This window comes from Canis lupus, chromosome 2 (genome assembly GCF_048164855.1).
Source record: "Canis lupus baileyi chromosome 2, mCanLup2.hap1, whole genome shotgun sequence".
Classification (NCBI taxonomy): domain Eukaryota; kingdom Metazoa; phylum Chordata; class Mammalia; order Carnivora; family Canidae; genus Canis; species Canis lupus.
In genome coordinates this window covers 25,392,648-25,410,246 of record NC_132839.1, presented here as the reverse complement: position 1 = coordinate 25,410,246, position 17,599 = coordinate 25,392,648, and the positions used below count along the sequence as shown (strand labels likewise).

Genomic DNA, 17,599 nt, shown 5'->3' with positions numbered 1-17,599 from the left:
TTCATAGTAACAGGCTTTGTAAGGTGCTTATTAATATAAAATATAACCCCTTTTGTATCAAAAATGTATTTTTCAGAGATTGTTGATGAAAGATTTTGTACACATTAAGGACCTTCTTTGAGAACAAGGACCGTGTCCCATTTACTTATCTATCTTCAGAAACATCTAGCACAACTTAAAAAAAAAAAAAACTGGGACCCCTGGGTGGCGCAGTGGTTTGGCGCCTGCCTTTGGCCCAGGGCGCGATCCTGGAGACCCAGGATCGAATCCCACATCAGGCTCCCGGTGCATGGAGCCTGCTTCTCCCTCTGCCTATGTCTCTGCCTCTCTCTCTCTCTCTCTCTCTCTCTCTCTCTCTCTCTCTCTGTGACTATCATAAATAAATAAAAATTTAAAAAAAAATTAAAAAAAAAACTTATTGTTTCCACCTCCTACCGTCTCACTTTGTCCTCACTTCTCTCCAGTTGAACACTCATTTTCTCTATAGTGCTCAAAATTAACAGTGACCACCATGTTGCCAAATTCAATAATTGGTCCTGGGAACTAAACCTCTCAGCTACACCTGACATAGTCACTTCTCAGAAAACATTTTTTTCACCGGATTTTTGCAGTAATGTATGATGTTTAGCTTCCTCTTTCTTTTTGGCCCCTAAGTCTTTCTCCTTGACCAACAGTTAAGTGTTTTGAGTGTCTCGGGCTTATTCTTCAGCCTTCTTCTTTTCATTGTCTACATTGTCTACCTAACTTTTCTGTGGCTTTAACTTAAGTATGATTTACATGCTAATGTCTCCAAAGTTAGAATAGCTCTATTTCCATAGTCATATATGTATACATACAATTGACCCTTGAGCAATGTAAGGGTTGGGACGCTAAAACCCTGTGTAGTCAAAAAACTGCATATAATTTTTGACCCCCAAAACCTTAACTACTAAGAGCCTACTTTTGATGGGAAACCTTACTGATAATTTAAGTCAATGAATACATATTTTATATTTATATATATATTATATATTGCATTGTTACACTAAGCTAGAGAAAGGAAAATGTTAATAAATCCTAGGGAAGAGACAATACATTTAACTACTATACTATAAAAAAAATTCTGTGTATAAGTGGACCTGCACTGTTCAAACCTGTATTGTTCAAGGGTCAGGTGCATACTTTATCATTATCACAAAAGGTTCTTAAAAATCTGACTGAGTAGATCTATTTGCTTTAGAGGAGTATTTGGATGATCTGATTGTCTCAACCAACCCCTCTCCCCTGGTTCCCCATCCACCAAATTGCACTACCACTTACCTAGTTGCTTCAGGCTAACAACCAGGAATCCCCCTTGGTGCATCTGCTTCTCTTCTCTCCCACGTCCCATTATTTTTACCTCCAAAATACAGCTTGACTCTATCTACTTCTCTCTCTCAATCACTATGTCTGACTCCTGACTGGTCTCCATGCTCATCCCCTACCCTGCAATGCAGACAAACTGAATTTTTTAAATTTTAGATAAGATCATTTCACTGCCTGGATTGAAACCATCCAATAGTAATCCATTGCCTTTTAAAAAAAATTTTTTTTAAGATTTTATTTATTTATTCATGAGAGACACAGAGAGAGAGGCAGAGACACAGAGAGAGGGAGAAGCAGGTTCCATGCAGAGAGCCCGATGTGGGAATTAATTCCGGGACTGAAGGATCACACCCTGAGCCGAAGGCAGGCACTAAACTCATGAGCCATCCAGGGATCCCCAATCCATTGCCTTTTGAATAATGTTCACACTCCTTATCACAGCTTCTAAAGTCTGGTATGATTTGGTCCCTACCTATGTCTCCCCTTGATTTCCTGCTTCTTCCTCTTTGTTTGCCTTACTCCTTTACTATTCCTCAGGTAGGACAGAGCTCAGAGCCATGTATTATTGGTCCTTCTGCTCAGAATGTACATCTTTATATGGTTGGTCTCTTCTCATCTTTCAGGTCTAGAATCAAATGTCACCTCCTCAGGGGTGCTTTCCCTGAAATACCCTTTCTAAAGATGAGCACATTCCCAGTCACTGTCCCATTGGAGTGTTTGTTTTTTTTTTTTTTTTCCACTGTGCATATCACTACCTAGAATTATTTTTTCATCTCTCTCTCTTTCTATCTGTCTCCCAATAGGAAATAAGGCCCATCACAGCAGAGGCGTGACCATATGTTTAGCTATTTCCAGTTCCTACAACAGAGCTAGATCACAAAGGCTTTTAATAAGCATTTGTTGAGTGAATAAATGTATGTCTATCACAAATAGGCACTCAGAATGTTTCAAACTATTTTGAAAAGAAGCTTAAGGTTGAAATTTAGTCAGTTGATTCGATGTAAAGAAATAATGGCTTAGAAACTTCAAGTACTTTTCATGATTAATTATAAATAATATAAACATACATGTGTATGCATGTAGGCTTGCCTACAGAGAGTATGCAAAAGAAATTACACATCACTGTTGATATCATAAGTAGGATTTTACTAAGTCAATGGAACAGCAGAATATTTTAAATAGAAATTTAACTGCATTTTTATTTCCGGAGTGGCTTCCATGTAAGAGGGGAAACTTTAAAATAAATATAAATATAAATATGTGAAATATAAAAATATAAAGTCTAAAATTCGACTCAGTTATATAGGAACTTCAGTATAATAATGAGTCTCATATAATCCAAGATTTGTCTTGGACTTTTCCAAGGGGATTTTTGTAAAGTACCAGAATATCAAAGCAATGTCATCTCATCTAAATAACCAAAGTGTGTGTGTGTGTGTGTGTCTATACATAAATGTACAACTTTTTTAAATTAGAAGAAGAAAACAATTTTGGCTGTTAACCCACTAGTGGTGAGAGAGTGATATACAAAGAGTGTTTCCTAATAATTGTAACAACAAAATTTATAAAGTTCATAATATTTATAAAATTTTGGTTGTATTTTTCCAGGGCAGTGGATCTTTTCAACCATTATTGTGGGTCAGATTGATTCCACTGGTTGGTATAGAACATAATAAGATCATAGTTATTATTCTCTTCTTTATATCTAGTGTGGAGAAATTGAAAGGATAGTTTTAGATTTTGTACTCTATGTAGACAAATACCTATAGATTTAGTGTCAAGGTGTCCAGACTTGGTCATTCTATGCCATGATTTTTCCTCACCTTTTTCCATTGTCTATCCTCAAAAGTAGATTGTTGCAAGAAAACACTGAAATGGAAGGCACAGAATTAAGTTATAATGCAGCATGAATATCATTTTATTTTTTATTCTTTTGACCTTTTTTGACCTCCGTTGTAAAACAAGGTGTTTGCATTTTTTAAGTTTTTTTCATCTTAAAATTTATAATTCTTGGCTCTAGTCTACAATCAAATAGTATGGCTTAGGCCTCATTAGGAAAGTTCATGTAAGTCCCATCTCAGGAAAAGAGATGTCTTTATTATGTAGTTTTAAAAGGTCAGGAAACTACTTCAGACAAGTTTTTCTTAGTGGCCTATAACTTAGATTTATAAAATACTAGACCCTGTGTTTTAGAGCCAAGTAGCTCTTTATTGGGTAAATTTGATTCAACAAATGTTTGTAAAGGATCAGTTGTGCACAACATACAGACCTGGGCCATGTGGAGAATTAAAGGATAAATCCGTCCATTCACCAAATATTCATTAAGCATTTCTATCAGTCTCTGTTTTGGGCACTAGATGCAAAAATGAGTAATACGTGTGCTCTATTGCTGTGGAGCTTATGTTCTAGTAATTGAAATTTGGAGCCTGCTCTCAAAGAGTGGAGTATATGGAAGGGGGTTGAGGTTGGGACCCCAAGCCACTATGTGGTGAACTATAATATCAAGGTGTAGTAGGATAAGGGGCATAAAGAGAAGAACAAAAAACTAAAAGTTATGAGTAAGTACCCATAGAAGATAAAAGATCCAATTAGGAGTATAAAAGAAATTGGTAGGGTTGGGGACAGTGAGCTGAGGATGAAGCTGTCTGCCAGATTAGAGGAAAATGCAGAAGGTACTTGGGGTAGGGGCTTGGGGTTAATGCTCAAGTTTGTAATTGTGAATCATCAGAATGAAGGAGACAAGTTAGAAGGCATCCCAGGAGAGATATTGGCCAGGTAGACTTAGAGCATGAAACTGAGTTACATAATACAGACATTACAAGCATTGAGCTCTACAGTTCGAACTGATGCTTCCATGGAAACATCTACAGTACCAGAAATCTTCAGGTCCTGGGCCCTTCCTGGACACCTGGGAATGAGAAGGAAAACCAGTGAATGGATCCTTGATAGATACTGCCCAGAAGCAGCCAACCCTCATCCTTTTGTGTCTCTAATTCTTGCACTTGGTATTATTTATAGAATCCATTTTTAATAAAATGAAATTAAATAGCTGACATCTAAATTCATAAAAGACCTCAATAATTTGCTTATACATCAGGAAATGCAAAGAATAGGTAGTTAACACATTTTGTCAGGGAGAACGATTGTCACAAAAGACCTATTTATCCATTTCTAGCTATTGTCTGAATTGAAATTTTTCACTGCTGTTCTGAAAACTTCCAGTGAATACTTTTCACGAGTGCAGATTTCATTCCAAGTGTTCTGTGAGCAAGCCTGCAGTATGGATTTTCTCCATATTTTAATAATTGGAAAAGGAAACCTTGAAAAATACATGATAAGCATTTTGTGGTTGCTTCATAACTGACCATCCATCTGCTGTCTTCTTATCTACTAACTCTCAGCTCTCTGATCTAATCAACTTAAAACACTCCCAGCCTGCCTTCTACTCACTGTCTCCATTTCAGTTAGCCACGTGTCTTTTCATTTGCCAACTGTAATTATCACTTTCTGATTTTCCTCTACATTCCAATAAAATTCATTATAAATTTTAGTGTTCATATGTTAACTTTTCTTCCCTCTTTTGGAAGCCTTTCATCCCTAAATGCTCATCTCAAAATCCCCCAGGGAAGTTTATTTTCAGAATGAGGGCCTTGGTCCCTGAAGGCTCTTGGTTCTTCAGGAAAGACAAGGAAGATTGGAGCCTGCACCTATCTTGATCGTAGATATCCTCATTAAGGACAGGAGCAATTTTGGTGGCTACTGTTCCAGTAAATGGAACATAGGTTAGTCCCGAACTACTTACTTTTGGTTTAGAGACAGTCTCCAGCTTAATTACTATCTTTATAAATAACACAGTCAGCCAAATAAATGTAGGTGGATTAGACAATTTTTATGGACCTGCTCATACAAGACCCGTCTAGGAATCTGTCTTAACTCTACACTTGTCTGAAAACATCCTGAGATAAGGGCTTGTATATAGGCAATTTATTTGGGAATCTGATCCCAGGGAGCAGGAGTGCTAGACTGGAAGCATTTAAAAAGAAAGGAGGGAAAACTAGTGCAAGGATGCCTTATCAAGGCAGCCAGCCCTTTGGATGACATGCCGCACCCCACCAGGATCTTCTTTTTTTTTTTTTTTTTTTTTTTATTTATTTATGATAGTCACACACACACACAGAGAGAGAGAGAGAGGCAGAGACACAGGCAGAGGGAGAAGCAGGCTCCATGCACCGGGAGCCCGACGTGGGATTCGATCCCGGGTCTCCAGGATCGCGCCCTGGGCCAAAGGCAGGCGCCAAATCGCTGCGCCACCCAGGGATCCCCCACCAGGATCTTCTGAAGTAACTTCTGAAAGTTCTCCCAGGATATATAACCAGGAATAAAAGGGAGAAGCACTTATACATGAGTTGCTGTTTCCAGTGGTAAAGAGTGGCCTGGAAGCATTGTTCCCACATATTTCACTTGGCCCCCATTTATACGTAGCAGGTTCCTGTGGGTGACCAAAGCCGCAGTCTCAGAGAAGCCCTGGACAGGAAACAAGAGCGGCACAGCTGCCGTTACCTGCCTGATAGCTAAACCTGCCTGGATCTGATTGCCGGAGAAATGGCTGCTATTGAGGTGGGGCCCAAAGGATCTTGCGGTGGCGTGCAAGGGGTGTCCGGTATAGTACCCTTGTGTTATACACATGCCCCTGCCCCACCTCCCAACCCTAACCATAGCCGATTAGACCAGGGAAAGAAGTGTGACCCTCATGGCATAGCTGAACCTCAGTTTACTGAAAAAGCCAATATGTAAGTTAGCACGGAGGCTGATTAGGAGAAAGCAGAGCAGGGGTGCCATGCAACCCTTGAGACTGGTTGGTAGAGTAGCCACTGCGCCAAGGAGCTTCAGGTCCTTCTGTGGTTGAGAGCCATTTTCAATACTGGCATATCTCTAAGAATTACTGCTCCCTTTTCTGAGGTCTTATTAATGAAATGGTTCTTTAAAGCAAAGCAAAAAGTACCCAAGTGATAAGGAAATCAAATATATTCTCCATCGAACATTTTAATTAAGTTTTTTTTTCGTCATTTGACAAATTGTCACTAGTTAACACTGCCATTAAAAAAATATTTCCAGAGAGTTTTAATCTAGATTGGTATAGAAAAACTGTTGAATATGAGGGGAAAGTAAAACTACTTTTATAATTTAAATTTATATAGTGTTTATAATATAGATGTTAAAATTCATTAAAATGCCATTATATATAGCTAAGGTCTTTCCTCCCTTAGATGTGTCATCAAATCACTGATAGATTTTATCTTTTTCATTGATGGATTTTAGGAAAAATGTGAAATGTCTGTCATCTTTGACAACATAGGACAGTGCCATACATTTTACTTGAAAATGAATTTTAAATGTAAGGTGCCACCAAGTTGCCACCATTGGTAGATTACCATGCATGTATGTTATTCCTTTAAAGAGTACAAAGCAGTATAATTTTTCTTGATCTTACCAAATAGTGAAAACCCTACCATCAACTTGTAGGATTCTTCTATGATGACAACGGGTCCTCTCCCATACATCACCTAATTGAAAACTCTGTGAAACTTCTAGATCCTCTATTAGGACAAGATGCTAGTAGTGATGATGGGAGCAGTATGCTTTGTCAGTGTGCTTTGCAAACATTTAGGGAATTCATCTGAAATTTTCCAGAGCCTCTATTGAGTAACATTGAAAACAATTTTGTTCTACTCCCTTAAGAGATACAATATAGTATATCTCTCGGAGGAAGTAAGTTTACAGAGGAGTAATCAGATTGCTATGGAAGATTAAATTATTGCCAGTAAATATTTACTCTCTGCCACCACCACCATTCCTTTGACCTGCTTTGGACTATAAAAGGTGGATAAAATATATTAGTTTTTGAGCCTGGAAGTTAAGAGTTATTACATGTTTCTGTTTTCTCCTCTGGGAGCTGCTCATTTCTGCTGTGGGAAAAAACATTCCACAAGTAGCTGCTGTCCCTCCTGCCTGGGTCCCTGATGAGATATGGAGCAAAACTGAACTCACTCCTAATTTGGAGTCAAGCTCACTACCCTGAAACATTTAAAAGAGCCATCCATCTGACCCCATTCTAGATAGACTAAACTATAGTCAACCAGGCTGACCATGAGCTTGAGAATAATTGCTTGCTACTCATAGCCACTAAGATTTGGGCTAGTTTGTTATATAGTGGTATTTTAACAATAGCTGACTAATACAGTTCTCATATAGAATAACATACAGTGACAGCTTTACATTTGTAGTAGATTTTAGTATAAATATGGCACAAAAACTGGTTTCTTCTGGCTGGAATTTGGTAATAGAGTAAGTAGGAATTACAAATGTGGATATGGGGATGAGATTAGGCCTCATTTCTATAGTGTGTCTGACACCTGTTGTCAACTGTCTGAGTCTGGGCAACATACTGATATTCACTGACCTTGAGTTTTCTCATCCATGCAATGAAAATTAAATAAGATAATGCAGATAAAGCACTTAGCACAGTGCCTGCTACACAGTAAATGAAGCATATATGAAGCCCTTATCATGACTGTTACTATTCTACTATCCAATCAGCATATAATGGATCAGCATACAGTTATGTAGAGCCAGATGATCAGCTAAATTGACTCTGAAATTTACTAGTGCAAGCTCCCCACTCTTGGTCCTTCCTGAAGCCTCATGCTTTTTGCAAGATTTTTGTGAATTCCTGTAGGATTTATTTTCATGGCCATTTCTGCTCTGAATTCCTACTTCAGAGTCTCACTTATGTTTTATATAAAACTGATTTTCTTCTTTCTCTGCTCCCTGGCATCTCAGCCATGGAACTCACCTCCTTTCTTTGACTTCCATGACAAAAGTGCTGAGAAATCTCTGTATATAGCAGAATTGATTGAAGATTTGGGCCAGAGAGAGGTAATTTACCTAAAAGAAAATGAGCAATTTATATTTGATTGTACCGTTACTCAATTGTTTAAAGTCTTCTGGCTTTCCAGTGCCTGAATTTTCCATTGGCAACATGTTACATTAGAGTCCAACCTCCTGCCTTATTGTCCATCCCTTTACTCTCTCCCCCTCTCAGCTTTCCCTCAATTCCTGTTACTTTCCTATGAAAAACTGTTGAACTCTTTATTTTGATCATCCTATGTGTTTATCAAATAGGCATACAACATAGTTTCATGTAACATTGTCTCTAGTGTTGAGTGTTAAAATAATACTGTCTGCTCCAACCATATATGCAGTATCATGTTAAAGAGATGACATGACAGGGCACCTGGGTGGCTCGGTCAATTAAGCATCTGCCTTAGGCTTGGGTCATGAACCCAGGGTCCTGGAATTGAGCCCCATATCAGGCTCTCTGCTCAGTGGGGAGCCTGCTTCTCCCTCTCCATCTGCCTGCCACTTTGCCTACTTGTCTTCTCCCTCTCCCTCTTTCTCTCTGTCAGATAAATAAAATCTTAAAAACAAATTTAGAAAAAAGATGACCTGACTTCTAAGCAAAGAAGACCTAATTGAAGGTAGTGACCTAAGAAAATAATATGACTATCAGAAGGGAGGCAGATTTACCACTGAAGTATAAAAAAGGAAGAAATCCAAAGGAAAACGTGTGTGCCCAAGTGCTATATAGGGAAAAGAAGCATCTACCCTAGAGCTCTAAGTATGTTTATGAATTTGCCCATTAATTCATTTATTCATATTCTCCCTCAGAAGATAAAATTGCAACTCCATATTGGCAATAACTGGTTATCTTTCCATATGATTTGGAATCACAAAGTGTGGTTACTTCTGACACGGAGATAGATTTTCAGATTCAGTGATGTGTCATCCAAAAGCTATGCTTGTTTAACAAGAATTTTATGTTCTGCAAGAATTAGGACATTGGAGGAAGGTGAGAGAAAAAGTATATAATAAAATAAATAATACTAGTATTTTCTTGAGGAATTCTATATAAATTATTGCCATTTCTGAAGAACATCTCTCTTCCTTTGATTTTTTCTTTTATAGCCCTAACCTATCACATATGATTTCAATAACTTTCATAATTGCCTGCAATCAGCAAATGTTAAGTTTTTTCAGTGATAGTACCTCAGTGTGTGCTTTTCCTGTCACTACCCTATGTGTCAGTAATTATTCATCCCAAGAATTTGAAATTTGGGCTATGTATAAGGACAGATTCCTGCACCCTTACGTGAAATTCTCAACTATGATTAAAAGAATACAGATCCTAATGTGCATGTGTTTGTTCAGTCATCAAATGTTTACCGAACACTTTGTGTCAAGGGCTCTTGCAGGCCCTGAAGATATAAAAATGAGTAACCTGATCCTGTCTCCTAGTTCCTGGAAGTCTAAACCAGGGAAGGAGGCTGACCTGTGCACAGGTGATCAAGATGTATGACAGGTGCTCTAAGAAAGGAGCCAAGGAAGCTGAGAAGAATCAGCCTGTGTTTATTTTGTTGGGAGAGTACAGGAAAAAGAGGTTGTGGGGAAGGAAAGCTTTAAGAGAGGAGATGGACAAAGTTTGAGCTGACCTTCTGGGATGACTGAGGATTTGCTGGGTGACTGAGGTACACTCAGCCATGTGTGAGGAACAGAGGAGCGGGTAAGTGTGGCATCTTCGGTGCTTTGTGGCTGGAGTAAAGGGAGAAAAAAAGATGCAGTGTGAAGCTGAGAAGGCGGTGCAGACTCCTCACTGATTTTCATGGGAATGAACAACTACAGAAGGATCATAGAAGAAAGGGAGTGACCTGATGCCATTTATGCTTTTGAAAAGGCAACCTGAAGGCAACACAAGGGCCCAACCACAGGCACCCAGAGGTCTCTCACTTCTCTGCAGGTTTTGTAACTCTGTGTAACTCTGATGCTGTTCCCAGCCTGTCTGGACAGTTGTCAGACTCCACCTCCTACCACGCAATATCCGCAGATTGAACTTTTCCAACAATCTTTGGAAGTTGAAAGACTCCTGATAGTAGAGTGACACAACTGGCCCGCAATGGAGACCCTTTTCTGGTGCCCGGGCCTTGGGCCTTGATACAAGAAAGAGCGATTTCATCATTTCCTTTACAAGTGATTTCAGCATTTTTTTAACCTCTTGTGAAATTGGCCTTGTTTCTTGAACATTCCCGCTATGACATACTCATGCCCTGCAGAGTGCTGCTTTTGTACAGCTTTGGAGGAAGTACTGTTGCTGTTCTCGTAAATTCACTTCTTACACCTCCTTCTGGAGGCCATAGGTGCAACTGTGCTGTTGGAAGCAATATCCACATCTCTGTCCTAAGGCTTCAACCCTTTGTCCAGAGGTACCAGTTCTAGATCCAAAACTGGTGCAGGAGGGAGGGAGTGGAATTCAAGACACTGGTCTTATTCAGTGGATGTTAAATACCATAAAGCATCATGAGAGAGAGCCTGAAATCCTGAAAGGAGACATTGTGAACTAACCTTTTATTCCTTGGGATTTGGATCCCAGGACAATGAAAAGGTATAGAGTATCCTTTTCCCCAAAAATAAAGTGGCAAAAATAACACTTAAAAAAAAATCAAATTACATTTTGTTTTTCAAGTTTCAACAGAAAACTTGAGGCAGTATTTTTCAGTCTTTCTAGTAGACGCACACGTATTGGCCACTGTTTCTCCATAGATTTCAGTGGGCAAGTGCAGGAGGAGGCACTTTTTCCACTTCACTGATGATTTTTGCAGGGACTGAACTTTATAAAAATATAAAAAAAGAATCTCTGTGAGTCAATCTTCCAGCATACTTGAAAATAATTAGGGTTTCTATCGCTTCCCTACTCTCCTTATCAGAGAAGCATTTGCAGTCAGGCATTCTATGAATGTGGCTAAATCATATCACAGAATCATTGAGAATATCTTAAATATTAAAAAGACTACCGATGTCCCTGGAGCCCTGACACAGGTGCCAGCATCCCCACTCAGGATCATCTATCAGTCCTGCTATTAGAACAACCCGGCAGCCTCTCTTTATGAAGAAATGTGAGGTTTAGTTCTTATTTTATTCCATTTAATTAAACAACAGCTGGGGGAAAAAAATCCTGTCTTGCATTTTCAACACATGGTTCCAATTAGTGCAGTGGAGCAGGACCCTGAATTTGATAAAAGCACTGACGTGTACCTTTGGTGCCTGTACAATGTACTCTTTCATTTTACAAGGTGGCTGAAGTGCAGTTTTAAATATCTTTTTTTAAATGTTAACAAAAACCCAGGGGTGTAAGCTTAGGGAGAAAAAAGTGAAGAGAAGCGAACACAGTTTTGTTTGAATTGCCTGCCATGGACTTTTAGAACCTTGTAGGCAGAGGAGGCTTATTTGGTGAAATCTGCAGTGGGCATTTACAGGTTTGTATGCAAAAAGCATTATGCTTCATGAAACTTGTGCTCAGAGGCTATGAGATGGGAGATCCATCACCTCAGGAAATACCACTTACGGTACTGTGCATTTGCTTCATGTGACCAATCTGTTCATGGGGTAATGGAAACCCCATTCCAATAAATTGTTTCAGACCTTGCTAAAACTGATAGGACATTTGCCTTCAGTGGGACTCCTTCTGAATAACTTCTGGAAGTTCATATGTTTTTAAATAGGAAAGTAAAACTTTTGTCCCAGAATCTGGAAATTAGATGTGGAAAAGACTCATTTAGGTCATCACATCCCACCTCCTGCCAAAATAAAGGGAACTAGCAAGAGGAAAAAGTAAGATAAAACAAGTAAAATATTTTATGACAGCTTCACATGGTGTGTGTTCTAGAAACAGTGGAATGATTTTCCATTTCAGGTCATGGGAAAGCATGATGTCTTTAGTCCCAGAAGGGTGAGACACTTAAACTGTTATAGGGCTTTTCATGAAGGTTAACAACAAACCTCTTTGTGCCTGGCTTTTATTTTCAGAGTTACCATTTCATTTCTGGCCCACAGTTCACAAACTAGAGAAATGTGTCCATCAAGAACAAACTCCATCTCACAGACTCACAACCTATTGCGCTCAGAAATATTATCCCCGAGTGCCAAGGTAAGAACACAAATCTGAATAGAATAAAATTGAGTGAGTGGATTCCTTATAACGAACTTCAACTAAAGAAAAATAGTCATTGAGATGGTCTTTCTGATGGCCTCAGTGTTGGAGACTGTGGCAACAGATACACTGTATGTGTCCCCCCCTTAATTCCCATAGCTAGAATCAGCTTTCCACTTCTCTAGAAGGCGCTCCAAATAGTAACTGAATTAAACTATAGAGAGACCACTCCTCAGCATATGCCCTCTGCTACCACTACATCTCCAAATTGTAGTCTTAACTGGACCATGCTAAAGTCATTGGTCATTTCTTTTATTTCTGTTCTCATCTTAGTCACCCTGAAACACTGATAACTTAAAACACTTGGTTTCTGGTTCATTTTTCTCTCTTGGTTCTCTTCCTATTCCACTGGCCATTCCTTCTTTATTCTTTTTCACTTCCTTCTAATATTTCCAATCTCTATAAAGGTGTCAGTACTCAGACCTCTTCACATTGTTGGGTAAGTGGTCTCATCTAGTCATATGAAAAATGCCAACTGCTTCCTGGCCTTTCTTCTTGGATATACAATAAACATGATAAATCTAACATTAAATTATTTATTTTCTCCTCAAACATACTTCTTGACCAGCTTTTTCCATTCCATAAGTAATAACTCTATTCAACCAGCTGTCCAGGCAAAAACTTGTTTGGAGACATCCTGGATTCATCTACCTTTCTCACATCCTATATCCAGTTTCTGAGTAACAGACACCCAGAATCTGATTTTTTTTCTTTTTTCTTTCTTTCTTTCTTTTTGCCAACTTCAGAACTAGAATAAGCCAGCATTTTGTTTTACCTGGGATATTGGTGGTAGCCTCCTAACTAGTCTCTCTATAGTCTATTCCCATAGCAGCCAGTAACCATTTATAAATATCAGGTCGGGGTGCTTGGGTGGCTCAGTCGATTAGGCATCCAGCTGTTGATTTCGGTTCAGGTCATGATCTCAAGGTCATGGGATCAAGCCCTGAGTCAGGCTCCTGCTCAGCGTGGAGTCTGCTTGAGATTCCTCTCTCCCCCACAGCTCCTCCCCCTGCTCGCACGCACTCTGTCTCTCTGAAATAAATAAATAAAATGCTTTTAAAAAATATCAGCTCATGTTCCTTCTGTGCTCAAAACTCTTCTGTGCCATCCCTGCGCACCCAAGTAAAAACCAGGATCTTTACCATCTCTTACAAAGTTCTAACAATCTGCCCCCAACTTCATCTCTCTGGCTTTACCTCTTAACCTGCCCTCTTTTGCCCTCTGTTCCAACCACAGTCATGTCGTCATTGTGACTTGAACATGCTGTTCCTCTTGCTGGAATGCTCTTCCCTTCAGATAACTACATAGTCATTTCCTACTTACTATTGCTTCTCTTGCTCTGATTCATTATTTTCCATATCACTTATCAGAACATGGCATATTATGTAATGTGTTCATTTGTTTGTTGATGGTCTCTTCTTGACAGATTGCAAACACCATTAGAAGAGAGACTTCATCTATTTTGTGCTCCCCTATAATCTTCTTTGCCTAGAGTGGTACTCTGTATGCAATAGATCATTTACAGATTTTTCTGAGTTAATGTTTCAAATTTTTGTCATGGTAATTACAAGAGCAATAAGGCATGGGAAGTTTTGTTGATTGAGCTCACTGACATGTTAGTAGAACAAACCTTTCACTGAATCTAATTTGAGAGATTGGTCTAAATTATAATATCAGACTTTCAGCATTTATTGTGTTCAAGTTTTACATTTCTTTGTACAAATCATATGTTGAAGACCTATCAGTATAAGGCCAAAAATGAGATCATTTATTTTTTCTGAGTTTTATTTATTCTTGACAAATAAAATTTGTATATATTTAAGGTGTACAATATAATATTTTGACATGTGTATACATTGTGAAATAATTACCACAGTCAAACTAATGAACTTATCTATCACCTCCTGTAGTTAACCATTTTGTGTATGTGTATAGTGAGAACATTTAAGATCTACTCTCTTAGCAAATTTCAAGTATACAAAGCATCACTGACAACGATACTTACCATGATGTACATTAGGCCTCTAGAACTTATCTTAAAACTGAAAGTTTGTATGCTTAGATCAATATCTCCCCTTATCCTCCATCCCCCTGCCTCTGATAACCATTATTCCATTCTATGTTACTGTAAGTTTGATTTTTTTTTTTTAAGATTAAACATTTGGTTGAGATCATATATTTATCTTTCAGTATCTGGCTTATTTCACTTACCATACGGTTCTCCAGTGTCATCCATATTATTGTAAATGATAATATTTCCTTCTTTTTAAAGGCTGAATAATAGTCCATTGTGTATATATCCTACACTTGCTTTATTCATTCATCTGTTGGTGGACACTTAGTTCATTTCTGTATCGTGGCTGCTGTGAACAATAATGCTGCAATGAGCTAATTTTCAACAAAGACATCAAGAATACTCAATAGGGAAAGTTAGTCTGTTCAATAAGTCATATTTGGGAAAACTGGATTGTCACATGCAAAAGAATGAAATAAGACCCTTTGTCTTACACCACACATAAAAATCAACTCAAAATTATTTAAAAACTTAAATGTAAGCCCTAAAACAATTAAACTCCTAGAAGAAAACATAGGGGGTAAGTTCCTTGACGTTGGTCTTAGAATTGATTTTTTTGGAATTAACACCAAAGCATGAGCAACAAAAGCAAAACTAAACAAATGAGACCTCAGTCAAATTAAAAAGTTTCTGCACAGCAAAGGAAACTGTCAACAAAATGCAAAGGCAACCTGTGAAATGGGAGAAAATATCTGCAAATCACATATCTAATAAGGAATTAATATCCAAAATATATGAGGAATTTATATTTATTTAAACAACAAATAACCCAATTTTAAAATCAGAAAAGGACCCGGTAGACATATTTTCAAAGACAGCATGCCAATGCTCAGCAGGTATATGAAAAGATGGTTAATATCACTAATCTTCAGGGAAATGAAAATCAAAACCACAGTGAGGTTTTGCCTCAGACCTCTTAGAATGGCTGTCATCAAAAAGTCAGAAGATAACAGGTGTTGGTGAGGATGTGGAGGAAAGGAAACCTTTGCACACTGTTGGTGAGAATGTACATTGGTTTAGCCATTGTGGAAACTAGTGTGGAAGTTCCTCAAAAAAGTATAAGTAGGACTACCATGCGATCCAGCATTCCCACTTCTGGGTATATATCCAAAGGAAATTCTTGTTCTGAAGAGATATTTTCACCCCAAATGTTTTTGTTAACTTTAAATATCCAAAATAAAGACCTGAGCCTTCACCTTATGTGATCATTGGGTGGTTCTGTCTACAGGTGTATCCTGATCATTGTTTATCATTTCACCCAACCATCTGGCTCAGAACCTAGGTCTTTGCTCCTTCTGTGGGCCACTCCTCAGAGGATAGGTTCATCTCCCTAGGATAGGTATTGTTAAGCTGCTGCCCCACCACACTGTCTCCCCCCTATACTGCTTCATCCCACAATGGGGCAATAAGCCTTTTTTGATTCCTGTAGCACAGCAGACTACCCTTATTTACTTTAAGATTTTATCAAGCTCTCCAATAACTTCCATATTGCTAAATTTGGTGGTCATTCTGCAGTCCTTTTGTTCACACTGATTACTTGAAAACCTTAAAGGTTGGGAATAATACAAGGAAAGTGCACCACACTGACTAGTTTAATTTACTGGGGCTGGATCCATAGGGAGTCACTTGGTAACATGTGATCATGGTGCAAGAACCGATGTATCAACATGGACCATCTAGCATAGACATCTAGAATCAATACGATTCTCCTGTATTATGTGTCCCCTCTAAGCCCAATTACCATGAGGCTCAAAGGAAAAAAGTTCCTCCTCTCCTTATCCTAAATTTTGCCTCTTGAGCCATCGCATATCCTGCCTGTCCATAAACATATCTGTCTCTTTCCAGAATGATTTTGTAAATTCTCTAAGGGAAGCCCCATGTTCTCCCTCTGAGTTGAGCCCTAACCCATATACTTAAGCAGTCAAATGGTTCAATACCAGTATATTTCTCCCAAACTACAGCTCTTAGGCCATCTATTACACTAAGTATGGGCATCTACAGTCCGTTTGAAGCCCAATCAAAAACCTTTTATAAAATCTCAATTTCAAACATACCCAACTTTTCTGTAGTCTTTCAGATTCTCTAGCACTAAGATCTTGACATACAGGAACAATAACAAACACATACATTATTTTTTAAATTTTTATTTATTTATTTGAGAGAGACTGTGAGTGGGAATAGGAGCATGGGGAGAGGGAGAGAAGCTGAAGCAGACTCTTGGCTAAGTGTGGAGTCCAACACAGGCCAGATCCCATGACCCCGAGATTATGACCTGAGCCAAAATCAAGAGTCAGAGTCTCAAATGACTGAGCCACCCAGGCACCCAACACATGGATTTATCGTACACACACACACACGCACCATAGACCTGTGTGCTGAGAGGGTCTTCCTAACAATAAACAATAATATGCTATTGTAAAGCAGCATAAATTTATATAAAGATAAAAACTAGTTTTCTGCCCTTTACTCTACTCTCCTCCACCCCAATAACTATGTGCAGAGAAAGAGAATTTTGTTAAATCATATCTGATTTATGTGACTAAATTGAAGACCCATTCTCTGAACTTAAAAGGTCTGAATCCAGGTTATTGTTTTGGCTTCAGCAACAGAGATATTTACTTTCTTAGTTATTCATAACTAACAGGCACATTGGGCTGTTTTTTGTTCCCAGAAAAGAAAGCCTAGCTGCAGCATCAAAATGGCAGATTCCTTAGCTTTTGCTCTTTGAGATCCAAAAACTTTGAAGTGCAGTCCAATGCAGGAAACCCCTTGCAGATGATGTGCTGAGTGTTTGTGGTTTATATACATTCTTCCTCTATAATCTGGGCTTCCTTTATCTATTAGATAATACTAATGCTTTGATTCCAAAAGTTTTCCATGCCATATAATAAATTTTCACAATATTTTCTCTGAATTATGAAATGATAGCTATCTAGAATGAAGACAGTGATATTTTCTTAACTGTAAGACTGTCATTAGGAAAAATTGTAAGTCTCAGCATGTGGTTTCTTAGAGTGGCCTGTAATAAATTAAATCTGATTAGCTGTCCTTTATGCAACAAATAAGATCTCTTGCTCTCA

General features: G+C 38.4%; 1 protein-coding gene across 8 annotated transcripts in view; it reads left to right on the top strand.

Annotated features, from left to right (window-relative positions):
• The window catches only part of XRCC4 (X-ray repair cross complementing 4), a 251,689-nt gene that overhangs the window by 217,808 nt on the left and 16,282 nt on the right, over positions 1–17,599 (top strand). For 3 of the 8 annotated variants that reach the window (XR_012015034.1, XM_072793116.1, XM_072793126.1), the window contains one exon: positions 77–10,897. The exons of 2 other annotated variants lie outside the window; for them this stretch is intronic. The gene's annotated coding sequence lies outside the window, so the exon portion shown is untranslated. Of the gene's footprint in view, positions 1–76; positions 10,898–12,261; positions 14,594–17,599 lie in introns of those variants that run through there. 3 more of the 8 variants (XR_012015024.1, XM_072793099.1, XR_012015025.1) reach the window with 2 other exon arrangements.